Source organism: Callithrix jacchus, chromosome 17 (genome assembly GCF_049354715.1).
Source record: "Callithrix jacchus isolate 240 chromosome 17, calJac240_pri, whole genome shotgun sequence".
NCBI classification, from domain to species: Eukaryota; Metazoa; Chordata; class Mammalia; order Primates; family Cebidae; genus Callithrix; species Callithrix jacchus.
In genome coordinates, this window is record NC_133518.1 from 57,844,878 (window position 1) to 57,863,953 (window position 19,076).

A 19,076-nucleotide genomic window follows, 5' to 3' on the forward strand; every position below is an offset into this window, starting at 1 on the left:
AAAAAGCAAATCTGTGAGCTATTTATATTTAAATTTGAATACAAGTTCAGGTTCCTGTATGGCACTCAGACTCCACATTTTCTTCAACTAATAAATTTCAGTAGCTATATGGGAGTTTAGGATCAATTTAGCTACATTAGCTTGTTTAGAAATAAAGCATACCAAAATGATAAAACTTCAAATTATGATGCCAGTACTGTCTCTGGACTTGTTTCCTGTTGTTAGAATTTTCTCAGAAAATATGTCCAGCTGAGTTTGAGGTGAAATATTTGTTCATCTCTCATCCTTTAACATTTTACTCCAATTTTACTCTCAAGTAGATTCGGGATAAATTTTTTGCTAACAACCTGAAAGAGACCTGAAGAATTACCTTCTTCAACTCCTTATTTGAAGATAAGGAAACTGGACGCTTAGAAAGGCACAGCCTTTTAGGCTAGAGGCCATTGTCTATATTGTGCCCTTACTCTACTGGAAATATTCAGCTAAACAGCATGAGGCTCTGTAAAACATGAGTTAAGAGTATTCTCATTCAACGGAGACCTTTCTAATTTAATTAAGAACATTATACTAAGATGGAAAGTGTTGGAAGTATCTGAAAATGCTGTGAGATTATGGTCAGTAGTGCATTCAGCACAGTTTTAATATGGTAGACACATTCTGTTTTTTTCCCCCCTAAGATTCTTTCAGACTATTTTTCATCTGTAAAATTATCAGGGAAGTTAACAGAAATATTTTTTCTTTAACTGAGAATGTATACTTAGTTTGATGAGAACATACTGATTTTGAACAGGCAGTGTTATATAATTGAAGAAAGTAGGTTTTTCTGACATTACCTATCTTTTGATTATTACATTTCATAACTTTATTTCAGAATATTCTATTCCATGTATGGGTTTGTGTATATATGATATGCAGTTGATGCTCATTATTTCTGTTAGTTATGCTCTATAAAGTTGTATAAATACTGAATTAGCAAATACTTGCCCATTTCTCCTAAAGGAGATATAGGAGTTAAGTTCTTGTGAGCCTCTGGTCACAATAATTTTGTCAAACAGCCAATAGATAACCTTGTTGTATGTGTATTTCTATTTAAGGCAACTTTATTTATATATTTTTTTAATTTATTGCCAGTAAACTTATAACGAATACCACTATAATTCATGCCTGAACAAAGCTTATCTAACGCATGTGTTTTCTCCATGAGTCACAACACAGTACAGTACTTTAGCATTATACTTCTGAGCTAATTTAAAAAGAAAATCATCAACCAAAAGTACAAAATGCAAAAAAACACAGCACTAAATGGAACACCAAAAAGATACTTGTTTTTACAGGATGAGCACTAAAGCAAGAAGGCAGAGTGTCACTTTGCTCAGCCATAGGTGGGAATGTGTGAGGTAACTCAAATATCTTAATGCTTTGTGTGGGTCTGCAAATAACTGTAAAAGATTCATGAGTACCTATTTTGTGGTTATAAATAAATTTTAATGAGTAACCAAATTTACAAATAAGGCATGCAGAAATAATAAGGATTGTCATGCATCTGTGACATGTTTTGGTTAATATACAATGGAAATTCTTTTCTATTATGTTCTATCTTTTAATTCATAATACTTGGTAGACAGCAGCCTCCCCCATTTTGTGCTTCTACTTATTATTGGTTTTAGGCAAATAACTCTTTGTGTAATATTTATCTTTTACATACATATGTATTAAATACCTGAGTATCTAAATGCATGTATGTTTAAATACATGTGTATTATTTTAATACACCTACAGAGACAGAGAGGGAGAAAGAAAGAGAAGGAGAGAAAACAAGGATGCGTTGATATGCAAAAGAAAGCCATTTTAAAGAGTCATGAATGAACTAATTATTCATGTGTTAGTGTAGCAGGCTGCTTAAAAATTCTTTGGTGTACATAAAATTGACTTAACCTCTTCTGTTTATAGATAATTAAAATGAAAAGCCTTCATAATTAATATAATCTTAACATTATTTTAAAATGCAATTAATGGGAAGTCATCCATCTTCTGACATAGTTAATTCAGTTTTTGCCACACTTCTTAGCTACTAAATTTGAATGTGTCATTATATATTAGAAGGTGATGCTGTGCTTCACTGTTTTTCTTAATATTAAAATTAGTGGAACATTTGTTTAGTATATTACCAACTTAGTTCTTTGTTCTTTTATCAAAATTAATTTATACCTTCTAGTAATACTGAATGGCACAGGAAAGGAAATGCAGTAATTGGGTGGCCAATTCCAGAAAATTCTGCACTTGATTGTCAATAAGATTTAGAATTGAGGCTTCTGAAATTTAAAAAAATTACTGATTTGTATTATATTTTTGTATTTTGTACCTGGATATTTTTTCATTGCTTTATCTTTGGAGAACAGAAATCATTAGTCATTTTAAGTTTTTGTTCATTAAAAAACGATGTGAATAGGGAATAAAGGGTTACTGCTCTCTTTCAGTCTCCTAATCTTTAGTCTCTAACTCAGTGCTGGAAACAAGTTCAAATTACTCTGCAAATTATTGTGTTACATATTGTTAAGGGAGTTGCTTCAATTGAAGGATGAATGTTTCTTTTCCTCAAGACACACTACAGTAAGAGAGGGAAGATAGGCATTACTATAACATAGTTTAATAAAATGGAAAGATTATACAAAAACTAGCAGCAAAGAATATGAGTGGGCAAATGAAAAGCCTGCTTTATAAGAAGAATAGAGAAAGTAGAATTTAGACTGAGATTTGAATTCTGAGTAAAATCTGTTAGCTTGAAAGGGAGTGTGGGCCTCCCGCAGGTTTTACTGGAGCAGTAAATTCTTGAAGACAAATATTGGGAGGCAAATTTCAGGAAGGCTTGAATTGTAATTTGACTTGTGGTTCAGGTCTTGCATGTCAAATAATTTGGTTAGACTTTGACAAATAGATAACTGGAGCTATTGGAAAATATTGAACTGGCAGGGAGACTTAAAATTGGAATTAAGAAGTTGGGATATGAGATACATTGTTGAGAAATGGTATATTTTTAGTGTAATAAACATTTTTTTGTGTGTGTGTGTGACTAAGAGCCTCTTTACCCAAAACTAGAATTCTTCAGTTCTTCTAGAAATTTGCTAGAAAAACTTAAGTTATTGTTTTTGTTGTTCATCTGGTTTTATTTGAGGTGGGACAATGTTTATTATTTGTTTCTCTGACATTTACCAGATATACATGACTGTGGTGATAGTAAAATACCATATATGAATGAACCATTTTGAGTAATAAGGACAAAATATTTGGCTCAATCCTAAAAAGTTAAGCTGATTAACAATTCAATCTTTACTGGTTATTTGAAAGATTAATTAATATCATGGGTCTTACTGTCAACAATAAGAATATCAGTTATCATGGTACTTTATTTTCAGTGGTATTGCTGACTAATGGAAATCAGAGGAGGAACTTTTGGTAATATAGTTCACTTAATCAGTAATTTACAGCAATCTGCTCCAATTACTCAGCATAGAAACAACTGTTGAACTTAGCTTCATTGTCTGTTTCTGTTGTTATTACTCTCTAAGATGAATGTTAGCAGGGACAATTAAAATACTTCTGGCAGATATTTTAGTTAAAAGTAGTAACATTCTAACTCATCTCAGGGATTTGAAAGATTTGGTGGTATTTCAGAACAAATTTTCTAAGAAAGACTTAAAATATAAGTATTTTTAAATAAGATTTGTGGAGAATTAAATAGAATGAAATAATAGTAACAGCTACAATAAAACCATTCTCTTTTGCTTCCAAAGAAATACAATAACATGTGCTCGCTTCAGCAGCACATATACTAAAATTGGAACGATACAGAGAAGATTAGCATGGCCCGTGCGCAAGGATGACACGCAAATTCATGAAGCGTTCCATAAAAAAAAAAATACAATAACATATAGTGTTGTTTAAGTAAAGTCATAGGGGAAGTAGGATATTAATGTTTGTTTCTGAAAGATGCTGAAAATCTAGGTAGAGAAGTGTGTATCCATACACATTGGACTCTGTATTCTCCCTCTAATCTCAATAGGGAAGATTATAACGATGGAGATTATGTAAATGACATCCATGATGGTTTTGCAGTAGATTTGGTAAGTAGGAAGAGAAGAGACTTCTTGAAGAGAAACCCTAGTAAAAGTTTGATTATTCAATAAAATGCAGAAGGGCAGGTTTTCTGACATAAGATGGATGCTTTTAAACACGGCCAAAATGAGAGTACATAGGCAAAACAGAGAGCTTTTGTACCAAGAAATTTTCTTAAATTTGTACTGACTACTGAAGGTTGAATGCTTAAAACATTTAATAGTCAAAATTATGCTTTGGAATCAATATTTTCTGCTGAAAAGTTTAGAGAAAATATGCTAGGATAGTCCATAATGTATTATAAAACTAACTGTTTCAACCCTTTGCTTTGAGAGTCTTGTAAAGGCAATCTGGTATGACCTACATTTGCTCACAAGGCCAAGGCAGACTTTCCCAGTCAGGGCTAAAGGAATTTTGAAGTATTTATTTCAAAGTATTCACAGAGACATGCTTCTTGTTGAAACAGTTAGGAAAGCTACTATTGCACTGCCTGATATTTATCACAGAATAAACAGAAGGCTGTCAAAATGGAGGATTAGCTTTGACTTTAAGAACATTACACTTTTGGAGATTAGCAATTGCCAACGTTATAAGCCATTACCAGTTTCATTAAGTTTGACTCTTTTTTTGTTAAAACTTGCCTCATTTTGGGCAGATTTATGTATTTTCTGAACTTGACTTCAGGCTTTAAAATCTGGTTCACTGTACTATCAAAGCAAGTCAGTAACAAGTTGTATGTTTTTTTCTTTTCTTTTTTTATTTCTCGGTTTGGTTTTGTTTGGTATTTTAAATCTCCCCAAAGAGACTATTTGATAGGCTATGGGGATATACTCTTTATAAAATATTCTGTGAGAGCATATTTTTAGATGATTATACAAAGTTTAAAAATATATTCCGTCTGATAGACTGGACAAGGAAAATGCGGCACATATACACCATGGAATACTGTGCAGCCGTAAAAAACGATGAGTTTGTGCCCTTTGTAGGGACATGGATGAATCTGGAAACCATCATTCTCAGCACACAGACACAAGAACAGAAAATCGAACACTGCATGTTCTCACTCATAGGTGGGTGTTGAACAATGAGAACACATGGACACAGGGAGGGGAGCATCACACACTGGGGTCTGTTGGGGGGACTAGTGAATGGCCAGTGGGGAATAGGGAAGTTGGGGAGGGATAACATGGGGAGAAATGCCAGATGCAGGTGACAGGGGGATGGAGGCAGCAAACCACATTGCTATGTATGTACCTATGCAACAATCCTGCAGGATTCTGTACATGTATCCCAGAACCTAAAGTACTATTGAAAAAAAAGAAAAAAAATTTTATGTATATATTCCATCTGATACTTCTGCTGACCAATAATTGTCATCTAATTGCATAGGATGATCACAGAGAAAGGATATTGGTCAGAGAAAATAAAATAAAAAATAGAAATTAAATTCTTTTGGTAGAATAGAGACACAAATATAACATGCTAATATAAATAAGCATGTAATATTCAAGATGGCCTGAATATTATAACAACAAATATAAACTGTTTTAGAGAGGATTAACATTTTTATGAAGTTGTAATTCTTTCCAGTAACATATTTTTATTTGTCGAAGCCTATTTTTGTGGCAAGACTCTTTTAGTCATACTATACTGAAAGAGTTTATCCTCAATAAACATTCAGAAAATAATTTTTAAAAGATATACTTTATCAAGAGAAAAACTGAGCCCAGAAGGGTTGTGTTCTGGTCTTTGCTGTTTTCTCTCAGATCTATTCCTTGCCCTTTTCCTGCTTTGTTCTATATTTCATTTCGCTCCAGAAGTTAAAAAAGAAAATGGAATAAAATTAAAGAAAGTAGGAGGAAAAAAGGAAGAGGAACAAAGATAGATCAGAAATGTTCAATATAAGGCAAGGAAAGAGATGAACAACAAAACAAGTTTGGTTTTCACAATAAATTAATGATGTATAAATATCTGTCAAGATTTATCTAGAAAAAGAGAAAAGAGATAAAGAGATGATTTGTAATAAAGAGGAACAGATATTTTTAACACTCTTGATTACCATGAGCAAATTTAAGCCAATATAATAACTTGTATATAATAGATAAATATCTATAACATTGTAAATTTCCAAAATTGACCCCAAAAAAGAAAAATTGAATGAGCAAATAGCAAACAAATGATTTTAAAAAATTAATCAACTCAAAAATGTTTATAGTCTGTCCTCATTGTCCCCTGTCTCTCACAGACAACAGAAAGATTATGAGAACCCATATTCAAAGAACTAATGATCTCTAATCTGGGCCAACAGTTTCAGGAAACAGAGAAAAAGTGAAATATCCTTGATCTAGAAATCTTGTTACAAAACTAGACAGATATAACAAAAATAAAATTAGGGATCAATCCATTCTGCATATACACACACAGTATTAATACTAACAAAGTGAATTCAGTGTTGTATGTGACATTTGTATAGAAAAGAAAAATGGCCAAATTCCTGGGTACCCATAATATAGGAAAAGTATGGTTCCTCATCAGAAGAAAACTGTTCTTATATATGCTGCACTAAAAAAGGGACTGGATTGTAAATAGAGGTCAGATATTCTTTGTTACTTTTCCCATCAAGAGGTGGAATCTGCTTCTCCATCCCTTGAATCCCTTCTCCAAGTGTGACTTGCTTTGGCCAATGGAACATTAGCAAATCTTATTAAAGAAGAGGGTTAAAATATGCAACAAGCCTTCTGCTTTTTTTTTTTTTTTTTTTTTGTTGCTCAGAGCCCTGATACATTCCTATGAAGAAACATGGACTAGCCTTTAGCACAATGAAAAGACAAATAGGGAAAGATGCCCCAGTAGTACTAGCTGAGCCCTAGTTGGCCTGTTTATTGAATATATTCTGCGTTATTAGTGAGCCTAAGTGAGAACAGAATGCTAGCCAACACACAGCTATTTTTGTGTGTGTGTGAGAAATGCACTTGAAAAACACTGAGACAAAAATAGTTGTTTTAAGCCACAACAGTTTTGGGCATTTTGTTACATTTAGCAAAAGCCAAGTGACACATTAATGAATGATCTTGGATACAGAAAAAATTTAAATAGTTTTCAATGCTTCGTCATTATAAAACATCATAGCAAAATAGCAGTAGAAGTTTCTCAACCTGATTAAAGGTGATTTATCTAAAATGTACAGTTAATATATTTAATAGTGAAGCTTCAGGCATTCCCATTAAAATTTGGGACCAGTGAAGAATTCTGCTATTACCTCTCCTATTTAATGTACAGGAAGTGCTATCCAATGCCATATAATAAAAAAAGAGGAAATGAGATATACAAACAAGAAAATAAAATAGTATTCTAACCTGTAGATGATATTATTGTCTATATATAAAGTCTTGGAGAATATAAATACTGTTAGAACAAAAAAAAAACCACTAAAGATAATGTTAAGGAATAGCAAGGTGTGGAGAGCAACTCTACCAGATGGCAAGATTTATTGTATATTAAATTATAGTAAGTAGATAACACGGTATAGTGCATGCATGGAAAAATGACAATGGAATAGAATACAGAGCCAAGAAACAGAACTAGATGTTTATAAAAACTGATACGGATCAGAGTTAATATTACAAATGAGTTGGGAGAAGATGAAGTAGCTATTCTAAGTGGACTAACGACTTAAATAAACAAACAATTTTAAAGTTTGATAAGCTATAAAGAAAAGATTTACAAATGTCATTAAATTATAATTTAAAAAATATTTAACAACCACAACAAAAGAAAAACTGTGATAAACATATTTGAAATGGAAACTACAGACTGAAAGTAGATATTTGTCACATGTACAGCTGACAAAATATGGCATATAGAATTTTTAAAGTATTTCTGGTTAGTCTAAAAGAGAAATGGAAAAAGGCACATCATAGGGGACGAAATTCTAATGCTAAGTCAGCATGAGAAAGAAAGAGAGAAAGATGCTCAACCTCATTAGTAACCAGGGAAATGCATATTAAAACATTTCACATTTATATGGCCAGTGTGTTTTTAACAGTTTGAACATAACATTTATGGTATTGGCAAGAATTAGAGAAACAGATTTTAAGCATGCTTATGTTCATACAAATTGAAACAACCACTCTGGGAGAGCAATTTGTCAAGTTACAGTAAACTTGAACATGAGCATGCTCTTTGACAGAACAATTCCACTTTTAGAAATATGTTCTAGAAAACCATCCACTACAAGTATACAAGAAGATATGTTCTGAGTGCTTGTTGCATCATTACTTATCGTAGCAAATTTTATTGTAAATTGGATAAGTGAATTCTCAATATAATTATATAATTAAATACTAAGCCCTTATGAAACTGAACCACCTACAACATGGCAGAATCTCAAAAACATAATTTTGAGAGAAAAAATATAAGTATGTCACTGCTTATCTAAAATTTTAAAGCATATTAAAAATACTGTATACTATTTATAGACATAGCTTTGTGAGAACAGTATAAAAAGAAGTGTAGTAATGATAAACACCAGCTTAGGATAGTGGATCAGCTGGAAAAAAAGAATGGAATTTTGATACATAAGCACTTCAACTGCATATGTAATTTTTCTAATTTAAAATACATAGCAAAACTGGAAAATCTGAACATTTAATAAAACTGGCTGACAAAAATACATTTTTATAACTTCATGGATGATAATGATATTTTGTTTTTAAATGGTGTTAAAATTCTATTGCAGCTGATGTTGGATTTCTCAGACCCTAGGATGCACTGTGACTCTCTAGAAGGTAAAGTAGTATTTAGCATTTTTCAAATGCATTTGATGAGGGAGTGAATTTTGATGATATGTATGGAGACACTAGATTTTAGCAGAACAAGTGGGAGAAATGCAAATCTAGAAACAAACAATGCTGAAAAATTACTTTTCAATGCAAGTGCCTGAGGTCTAGACTACCATCTTTTCTGAATATTTCATACATACAGAATCATACAATATATAGTCTTTTATATCTAGTTTCTTTGCTGTAACTAACATTTTGAAGTTCTTCCATGTTGTAGCATGTATCAGTATTTTGTTATTTTATATTGGCAAATAGTAGTGCATTATATGGATATACTACATTTGGTTTATCCATATACAAGTTGTTGATCATTTGAATTGTTTACAGTTCTTGGCTATTATGAGTAATGCTGCTGTTAACATTTTTTGTATAAGCCTTTTGTAGAGATGTATTTTAATTTCTCTTGGGTGGATTCATAGAAATGAAATTGTTGGATTATTGTAAGCTTATGTTTAACTCTCTAAAGTCCTGAAAAATTATTTTTCAGAGTGGCAACACAATTTTACACTTCTACCAGTAATATTTTCAGTTTTTCTGCATCCTTGCCAAAACTTTTCATTTTCTGTGTTTTGATTATCGTCGTTTAGGTGAGTGTATAGTGTTACTTCATTGTGGTTTTAATATGCATTCTTGATGATGTTGGATACTTTTTCATGTTTTTATTAGCTATTTGATGTCTTCTTTGATGAAATGTTTATCCAAGTCTGTTGACATATTTTAAACTGGATGATGATGATGATTTACTGAGTTATGAGAGTTCTAATCTGGATATGAGCCCTTTACCAATGTAGGATTTGCAAGTATTTTCTTCCGGTAAAAATAATGGAATTTTAAATGGCTCTTGATTTTCATGTGTTTTGTATCTCTCACATGATATTACTTTGGACAGAAAATACTGCTGTAAAGATTATTTACAAGAGGGCCATTATCACTATAATTGGTAATTTAGGTAGTTAGCATGCTTATGCTCCTATGATTTATTTGCTGGAGATTTAAATCTTATGAAAAATACTAATTCAAATGTATTAGAATTCCTACATTTGAATTGCTGGTAATTCTGCCCAAGCAATGGTCTTATATTTACTTTCCACCTTTATTCCCCCAAAGTAAACATTGTTTAAAACATTCTTTGACGTTTTCTTCATGATTTGCATTCTGAGTGAGTGGTAAAGCTCTGCATACACACACATTCATTTTCTCTGCTTCAAAATGTGAGTTGATATTTTGCCGATTGCAGATGTTTGTCCAACCCTCATAGTTGTTGGACAAATTTCCGTTGGTATAGTGTCTCATGGAAAATAGGGATTTAATTAAAAACAAAAATTATTACTAAGTATGCTTTAAAAAACAACAATAAGTAACAATTTTAAAAGTCAAATGCTTCCAAAGGAACTAGATTAATCAGCATTAGAATCTTCTGAGATAGGTAAGTCTTCTGAATCACCTCTATGATTGTCTAGGAGACATTGCTGCATCAACGCAATCCACCGGAGAGCATTCTTCCACAGCTTTATTTTATATGGAATGTGCCTCTTTAAAAAAAAAAAAGTAAAAAAAAAAAATTGCAACCCGCCCTTACTGAGCTTGAAATAATGTCCGTTACATTGGCATATGCCTTTCATTTCCTTTTCAAAATCTCTCCAAAAGAAAACTTTGTTTAAACACCTGGCATTTCACAAATTATTGTGCTGCTTAAGGGCACTTTATTCTGGCCCTTGTCTTTTATTCATATATTGAAAGGGCAGAGCATAAACAGATCACCTTTCTGTGCTCTGCCCTCACTTGCTGTAAGATGTGGAGGCAGGGAGAATAAGACATATCCTTTGATGTGTTTTTTTGTTTGTTGAAAGATAAATTTTAAAAAAGGAAAAATCATAACTTTCATACAGATATAAAATAAACACATTAAACATTTTGTTTAATTCATTATTAAAAAGAGAACTAGGCAGATGTTACAAGGTTCAAAGGAGAAGCCATTATTTGCTTATCTATATAATTCTTCCTTTATAGAAATACAATACAAAATTACATTATTATGAATGTTTTATGTTAAAATAAAGAATTCTAGGTTTTTAAAGTTTTTTTTAAATAACCAGCATATTCTTGAAAAAAACCAGCCTGTATTCTATAAGTGTTTGTTAGTTTATTTGTTTTGTTTTTAGAGACAAGGTCTTGCTCTGTTGCCCATACTGAATTCAAACTCCTGGGTTCAAGGGATCCTCCCACTTCAGTCTCCCAAGTAGCTGACTGCAGGTGTGCATCACTGCTTCCAGCTCAAAAGTTTTTGTTTATTTGTGTTTAACACAAACCATGGGTAGTTTTTCTTTTTGACTTATAGCCATAACCCATATACATATTTGAGTTACTAAATAAGCTGTTTCTAAAATCCTAGATATTGTTCAGAACTTTTCATCTTGATCTTACAAGTGTGGGATTTTTAGATGTCAGCTAAATCAAAGGTGTTTGGTTGAAGAAACTACAACAGTTAAAATACAACGATAGATCATTCTCTGACAGACCAGAAAGGAAGTTTAAAAGCTGGCCAGCAAAAATATAATTGTTTTTGAAGATATTCAATGAATATTCAACACTGAGTTAATTAATTTTTATGAATACATTTATAAATATCTTGTTTTGTTTTCCTTTTTTTGAGACAGAGTCTCGCTCTGTCACCCAGGCTGGAGTGCAGTGGCCTCTCAGCTTGGTGCAACCTCTGCCTCCCGGGTTCAAGCAATTCTCCTGTCTCAGCCTCCCGAGTAGCTGCAAATTACAGGCTTGTGCCACCATGCCAGGCTGATTTTTTGTATTTTTAGTAGAGATGTGGTTTCACTGTGTTAGCCAGTATTGTCTCCATCTCCTGACCTCATGATTTGCCCGCCTCAGCCGCCCAAAGTACTGGGATTATAGGCATGAGCCACCACAACTGGCCTGTTTACTATTTTAAGTGAATCTAACAAATGTTTCATATGAGAACTTGTAAATAGTGATCTCTTTCAAATTCTTTTAAAAGTAAAGTAACATTGATTTAGTTTATTTTAATTATTTATAAATATATAGCAGTTTATATTGTGGGGCCCCATTAATGGTTTCTTAAAATTTCTGTAAGTTTCAGTTTGTTGGCTTTTTTGGCCTTCATAGCAATATTTTAAATAGTTTTAGAAAGAATTCTTAGAAGGTCATAGTATGACTTAATTTTCTTAGGAAAAATTTCTCATTTAATATTTAGAAATATGTGATTCATATTCAGTAACCAAAGTTTAGAATAAGATTTAGCATTCCAAATCTGACTTATAACCACCTTCAGAAACATAACTTTATCTAGAAACACATTACTATCAAATGTTAGTGATCTTCCTATTAATTACAGAATTGTGACTGAGATGCCATTTGGTGAAATGATGACAAAGTTAATATGAAATTGCAAAGAATGTGTGTAAACTGACAAAAGCCCAAAACAATTCCATCATATAAGAATTGCTGAGATTTTACATTTTAATTGCTATAAATACAAAATTAAAGCTGATGCTATTTAAATAGATTCATAAAATATATTGCTATTCACTATAATTTTAAAATGCATTAACATACTTCTTATGAGTCGAAATATTTGGTAAAGGTTGGTGATTATTTGATCAATTGACTTTGGGCAAAATTGATCTAGTGTTAGCAGAGATGGCCTAGTTAAGGGAGACAAAATGCCTTTGCTTGCCGAGGGGCTTGTACTTAAGTTGAGACATCATAATCAATATGTTTGTAAAGTCTGGTAATGAAGTAAACATCTTAAAACTGGTGTTCACAGGTTTTCAACTGATTCAAGAAACTATGGAAACTAATAAATGCTTTCTTTTATTTTTTTCACAAGTTCTAAGAGAAAAATTTTATTCACTTCTTTTTTATTGTATCAGCAGCTGTTCTTGTTATTAACAAAATCAACTTCCCTTTAGTTCTTAGAGGAGATCCAAGGTCTTTCCAAGAGCGGAAGTTGAACAGATGCCTCACTAAATGTAGTTCCATTCTTGGCTAGTCAAGGCCACTTGTCTTCAGTAGACTGAGTTTTTTATTGTTTTTATATTTTCTTTTACCCTAGAAATATTTTGAAAGCTGTAAATAGTTCAGGTGAAATTAATTTGACTGTTGATGAGTTGTAAGAAATAAAATATATAAACCTGGCTACTTTGATGGAATATTTTTCTTGTAATAGCTTTGTGGAGATAATATGTGTCCAATTTATTTATAACCAAAGAAAAATTAGCTGCATGGACAAGAAGCCTGATGGATTTAATGTGGAAGAAAATAGGATGCTGTTGGAAATAAGCTAATATATTAAAGCAACAAGTGGGATTCACAATGTGGCAATAAGTTGGCTTTCACAATATGTAATGGATGGTAGAGTTTAGGACTGCGCACAGGAAGAAGTATTTATTTGTAGCTTCCTGTTTCAAACCCGCACTTAAAATTCCTCAAACAGGAATCTCACAAAGGTAGAGTAGCTTCTATAAGTTTGCATGGCCTTATTTCTAGTATGCTGTGTTAGTTTCATTTTTAAGGAAATAAGCATATGTAATACTGCTTTTGATATGTATTACTGTAGTAAAGTGTTTGTCACATACTTAATTGTTCTTAATTTTATAAGATTACTTTCATCAACCTTTTGAAATAGATTGTTTTGAGGTATTAGCTTTAAGATGCTTAACATCAGTTTAAGATGATCCCATCTTAAAAACTTTCAAAAAAACTTTTATATTTTTTTTTCAAAAAATGTTGCCATAAACCTAAGTTTATACATTCTAGAGTATGTGTGTGCTTCCACAAAATAGAGCACTAGAAGTGGAATTGATGGGTCAAAATATATTCAAAATTAATATTTTAATACATTCTTTAACTTTCCTGCTAAATTAATCATGATCCCACCATAGTTGTGTGAGAACATCCATTTTCCCATAAGCTTGTCAGCCTTGTATTTTATCAGCCTTCTAAATATTTGTTAATCATATGAACAAAAAGTGATATCTTGTTATAATTTTGATATATCTGATTAGAAATGAAAGTGAACCTCTTTCACATGTTAATTGTTAGCGTAATTCTTTCTTATCAGTTTAAGAATTAATTAATGGGCAGATTTTGTTTCTTTATTTATATACATTAATTTTATTTTGTAGAGTCTAAGGCTTAGGGAAATTTTCCTATTTGTTTCTTTTCTATGGTTATTCCTTTTTCTCTGTCACCTCTCTCTAGAACTCCTATTAGATGCATGTTAGCCTTTCTATATCTAATCAATATACCTTTTGACTTTGCTCTCTCATACTGTTCAACTTTTGTCCTCTACTGTCCAACTCTAGTTCACTGTGTTCAGCGAGGAGGTCCCAATGCTCAGTCTTCCAGGTTACTACTTTTTATCAAGATTAATTCTGCTATGTAGCTCTTGATATATTTTGTTTTAATTTTAATTTTGGTGTTTATGATTTTTATAATAATCTATTCATGTGGTTGTATAATTTTTTGTTTTTTCTCACTATTCTCTTGGACATTCATGATTAGAACATTAGTTCTACCCATTTTGAATCTTTAATTTGTTTTAGTCTGTTTATTCAGATTTTCTCGGGGTAGTATACTGGTACTTCTTCTTCAAGTTGCTGGTTTTTTCCACTGGTCTCAGGTTGTACAGTCTTAGTAGCTTCAGTGTAGTTCGACAGACTGGATGATAATTGCTTTTTGTTTCACAGCAAATGCAAGTTCTAAAGACAGGAGTTTTGCCTCTTGCTGCTGTTGGGGGTGGGGAACGATAACCTTCAACCAGTTTATAATTTTCTTGTATGTGCTAGAAAATATTTGTCTCACATTTCTGGCACTTTTGCCCACTCTTGGAGTCTCTTATGTAAGAATTCCTACTTGATAGAATGTACTTATGTTTGTTTTCATTTTTTGAGGTAGGAAACATAATAATTACCAACCTTAAGAGTCAACTGCTCTCTTTGGGGTTCCAACATGCTTTTGTTTTTCTCTTGACTGACTATCATCCAGTCTTTCTTCAAGAAATGCCTTTATCTTGGAATTGATTAAGGCCTTCTCTGATTGAGATAGTCTTAATTCAGTTGAATTTTGACATTAGTCTATTCCCACCTGCCTTATATCTTCCAGGATTTTCACAGTGTCCCATATTACCAGTGATCTTTTGTATTTACTTTTGTTTTTTCACTTGTCCTTTTCTTTCTTTCTTTTTTTTTTTTTTTTTTTTTTTTTTTGAGACGGAGTTTCGCTCTTGTTACCCAGGCTGGAGTGCAATGGCGTGATCTCGGCTCACTGCAACCTCCACCTCCTGGGTTCAGACAGTTCTCCTGCCTCAGCCTCCTGAGTAGCTGGGATTACAGGCACGCGCCACCATGCCCAGCTAATTTTTTTGTATTTTTAGTAGAGACGGGGTTTCACCATGTTGACCAGGATGGTCTCGATATCTTGACCTCATGATCCACCCGCCTCGGCCTCCCAAAGTGCTGGGATTACAGGCTTGAGCCACCGCGCCCAGCTTGTCCTTTTCAAAGGCATCTGGGAAGTGAGGGGATTTGTTCAGTCAGTAATCTTCCGTTTGAACTGAGAAGACCACAGTTCTTTTATTATTGGCATAAAATGTCTCTAGTTAAACAAAAGGTATTGTCATTTTGAGTAACTATTTTTTTTCAAGTTATTCCTTTTAAGTTTCTTATGGAGTTGGCTTGGATTTGTGGTTAAATTTGATTCCATTATGTTTATTTTCACTCAGTCTGATTCCAATAAAAGAGATGGCTACTTCTCTTGATTCAGTTCAAAATACTTCTAGCAGGTGTATTTAGAAAAGGTCTACAAACTTACTGGAAATTTAACCCAGTCAAATATTATTAGAAGCATGTCTTCTTTTAAGTGCAGGGTCATCAGTGATTTAACATTTTCACATACATTTTTAGAAAAATTCATTTATAGATGCATTGAAACTTTCTTATTTTAAAAGATCAGTAATGAGAGAGTTTAATTTTAAAACTGAGACTGGTCCCATTCAAGGAATATTTTCATTTTTTATCAAACTTACAGTTTTAGATTTTCAAATACATGCCACTTAAAAAATATTAAAGTAAACATTTTCTAATTCCAATATTTTACAAAACCTGTAATTTGGTGCTCAATGCAAAAGATTATGTGTAAGAATTGAATATGAATGTAAATTAGCAGTTTCTGCATAGATAAAAATAAGAACAATCTTCTTATCTCCATGGACACTAATATTTTCTTGTCTTTCAGTCATGCTATTCTCTCCCTTTTCTTCCTGCTTGTCTTCATTTTGTTCTCTTATGTTTAATTTAACAAACATTTATGCAGTAGTTTATATGTGTCAGGCACTGTGTTAGATCCAAGAGATACAATGATGAATAGATAAGACATGATTTTTTATCTCATATCTTGACCTTTCTTTCTGTGCAAAGATCAAATGAGAAAGGTATAAAAATATTCTGTAAAAGTGTCTTACAATAGAAGATGTTGTAAAACTTACAGATAGATATAGAGAATCAATTTAAATTTTGAATAGAGGGGAAATGCTATAAAATTAGACTTAAAAACTTTCAGATTGTTGTCTTAAGAACTGAGTATTAAATTGGAGATAATTATATCGTAGAAGGAGACTCCTCAAAGCAAGCATTGTTTCACTGAAGAAATTTTGTTTTAACTTGAAAGCTTCGAACATCTTGGGAAACTTATTAAGCACTTCTCACTTGTAGTTTTTGTTTGTGTGTGTGTACAAAAATGAAATGAGACAGTAGGTGTGAACTTTTTTTGTAAACTGTGAAGTACTCTATAAATATAAGGTGCTATAATTGTGAAGGGAGGTAATAGTGAGAGACTATGGAACAATTTTAGTAAGGTGTAGAACCGGCACATTTGTAAAAGAAAAGACAGTAGAGTAAATTTTAAGCAAAATTATAACTACCTAAATGATACATCTTGAAGCAGGATCCAATGGACTTCATTTCCAGAAATACCTTCTGTCTACAACTTGCTATGGCATTTAAAATTCTGCTAGAGAAATTGCTTTTGTTTCATGCTAATAGTAGGTAATAGTATGCATTCAAAAATAGTATTTTTAAAATGCAGCAGTTTAATATTTGAAAGTATTTTGCTATATTTTTATTGGCTCTTGATAAGATTTTGAGCTAACTGTTGGTGATGGTATTGTTATCTTCATCATCTTTATTCCTTTTCTTTATTTGCGCAAGTGTCAGTAGATATTCTTTGATTTTTTTTAATTGGTGAGGAAATAAGGATCAAAAGTTATATTAATTATCTATCCTATTTCCAATGAGTGACAGGCTTAACCCCCACTATCTTACTTCTGTTTCTTTCCACTCTACCATTATTAAACCCCTAATGAAAGAAGTGTTTATGAGGCACCTATTATAGGGCTAGGACATTACAAAGTCAGATAATACAGTTTCTCCATAGGGCACACAAATTAATTGGAGATATATATTATGGGTTAGAAACAATAGACAATGAGGACTATTAGAGGGGAAAGAGAAGGAGGGGCAGGGGTTGAAAAACTACTTATTGGGTACTAGGTTTGTTACCTGCACATATATCCTCTGAATCTAAAATACAAGCTAAAAAAATTAGAGAAGGTCATAATACAATGTTTCATTTTAAATACTAAATGGTTTGATAAAAGCTTTGATTATTTAGACAATGGAGAAAACAATATGGGTTAGTTTAGGTCAAGGAATGGTTTGTTAAGAGGTGGAATTGCCCAATTATCTAAAAGCTATAAAATATTTAGTAAGATAAGGAGTAGAAGGCCCTTGCAGGGCAGATTAAAAGCATTATGAGGAAGGCCATCATAACTGAAGTGATAGAAAAAAATGATTAATAAGACATGATATGTTTTAGGGGGAAAATACCAATAACTTCTATAATCAAATATTTCCTTGAGCTTCAGCTATGGTCATAGGAACACTTGAAAAACCCCTCTTTTGCCAGCTTGAGACTTGCTGGGCATCTCATAACCCCATTTTTCTGCTGTCATTATCAACATCTGTGGCCTAATCTCGGTTCCAGTTATGAGCTTTGCCTGGGCTTCCTGAAGTTTCAGGATGCTAGTGTGTTCTTTCGTCTTGCTGGTTGTCAGATTGTTCTGTCTCTATTCTATTCTGCCTTTTTAGAAGGGATCTCACAGCAGAACTGCTTGGCTCTGGTATTATAGGCCTTTCATTTTCTTGATTCTCAGAGCCTTTTTCCTTCACAGTATATTCATGTTGACAGGGTAGGTGAATCAGAGAGGGATTCATGTCTCATCTCTTCAAACCCAACAGAGAACTTCTTGGGTCTTAACACCTGGAGAGTTCTGGACATCTGCTTTATCATTTAACAATGGAACATCTTTTACTCCCTTTATATTTTGGCAGAATTTGGCCCTGTGTATGGGACTGGTGTGCTGCAGTTTTCCACCTGTCACTACAAAAGCAGAGGAGAAGATATTCCATCTACCTGCTAATTCCCCAGGAGTCAGAGCATGGCCCGTGACCCAAGCTGAGCCAATCAGATGTTTCAGCCTGGAACTGATTCTAGAACAAGTGACTCAAGAAAGAAAGATCAGTTAGAAACTATTGGTGGTGAATGCTATAGCTTCGATGTCAGTGGTTTCCAGTACTGGTCATTTCTTTCAGAATCATCAGTCTTGTAATTAGATTTTCCTGCTGCTTGGTCCTCTGGCTAAGATTTTTTTCTTGTTCTGCTCTTTTTTCAGTTTGCATCTTCTCCTAGCCTTCTTGCAGATTCTGTAAATCTAATATCTGTCTGTCAACTTCCTGAATATGTTTTGTTCATTTGCCTTTAAAAAAAAATTAAAATAGCCCAAGTTAGTTTATTTTTCTTACAAGAAAGTACTCTGAAGCTCAAACCCTGTTGCCAAGTTTGGCTTATTAAGCCAGGCTGACATTTCTTTTCTTGTGCCCAAATTTTCTTTAAGAGACCTCAAGTCTCTCCTTTGTTCAGTTATTGTCTTCCTCTACCACCCCAAAAGTGGCCAGGACACTTGCATATTCCTAAACCTCATCAAAGACATAACTCCACTCTTTTTCTGAATTTTCTAGTTCACATATATAT

At 32.7% G+C, this 19,076-nt stretch overlaps 1 protein-coding gene and 1 non-coding gene across 4 annotated transcripts in view; both read left to right on the forward strand.

Moving 5' to 3' along the window:
• KCNH8 (potassium voltage-gated channel subfamily H member 8) overlaps nucleotides 1-19,076 on the forward strand; it is a 331,425-nt gene that overhangs the window by 23,642 nt on the left and 288,707 nt on the right. The gene's annotated exons all lie outside the window — the stretch shown is intronic.
• LOC118148991 (U6 spliceosomal RNA) lies at nucleotides 3,806-3,912 on the forward strand. Its single transcript, XR_004736167.3, has one exon. It is a non-coding gene; the product is annotated as a U6 spliceosomal RNA (small nuclear RNA).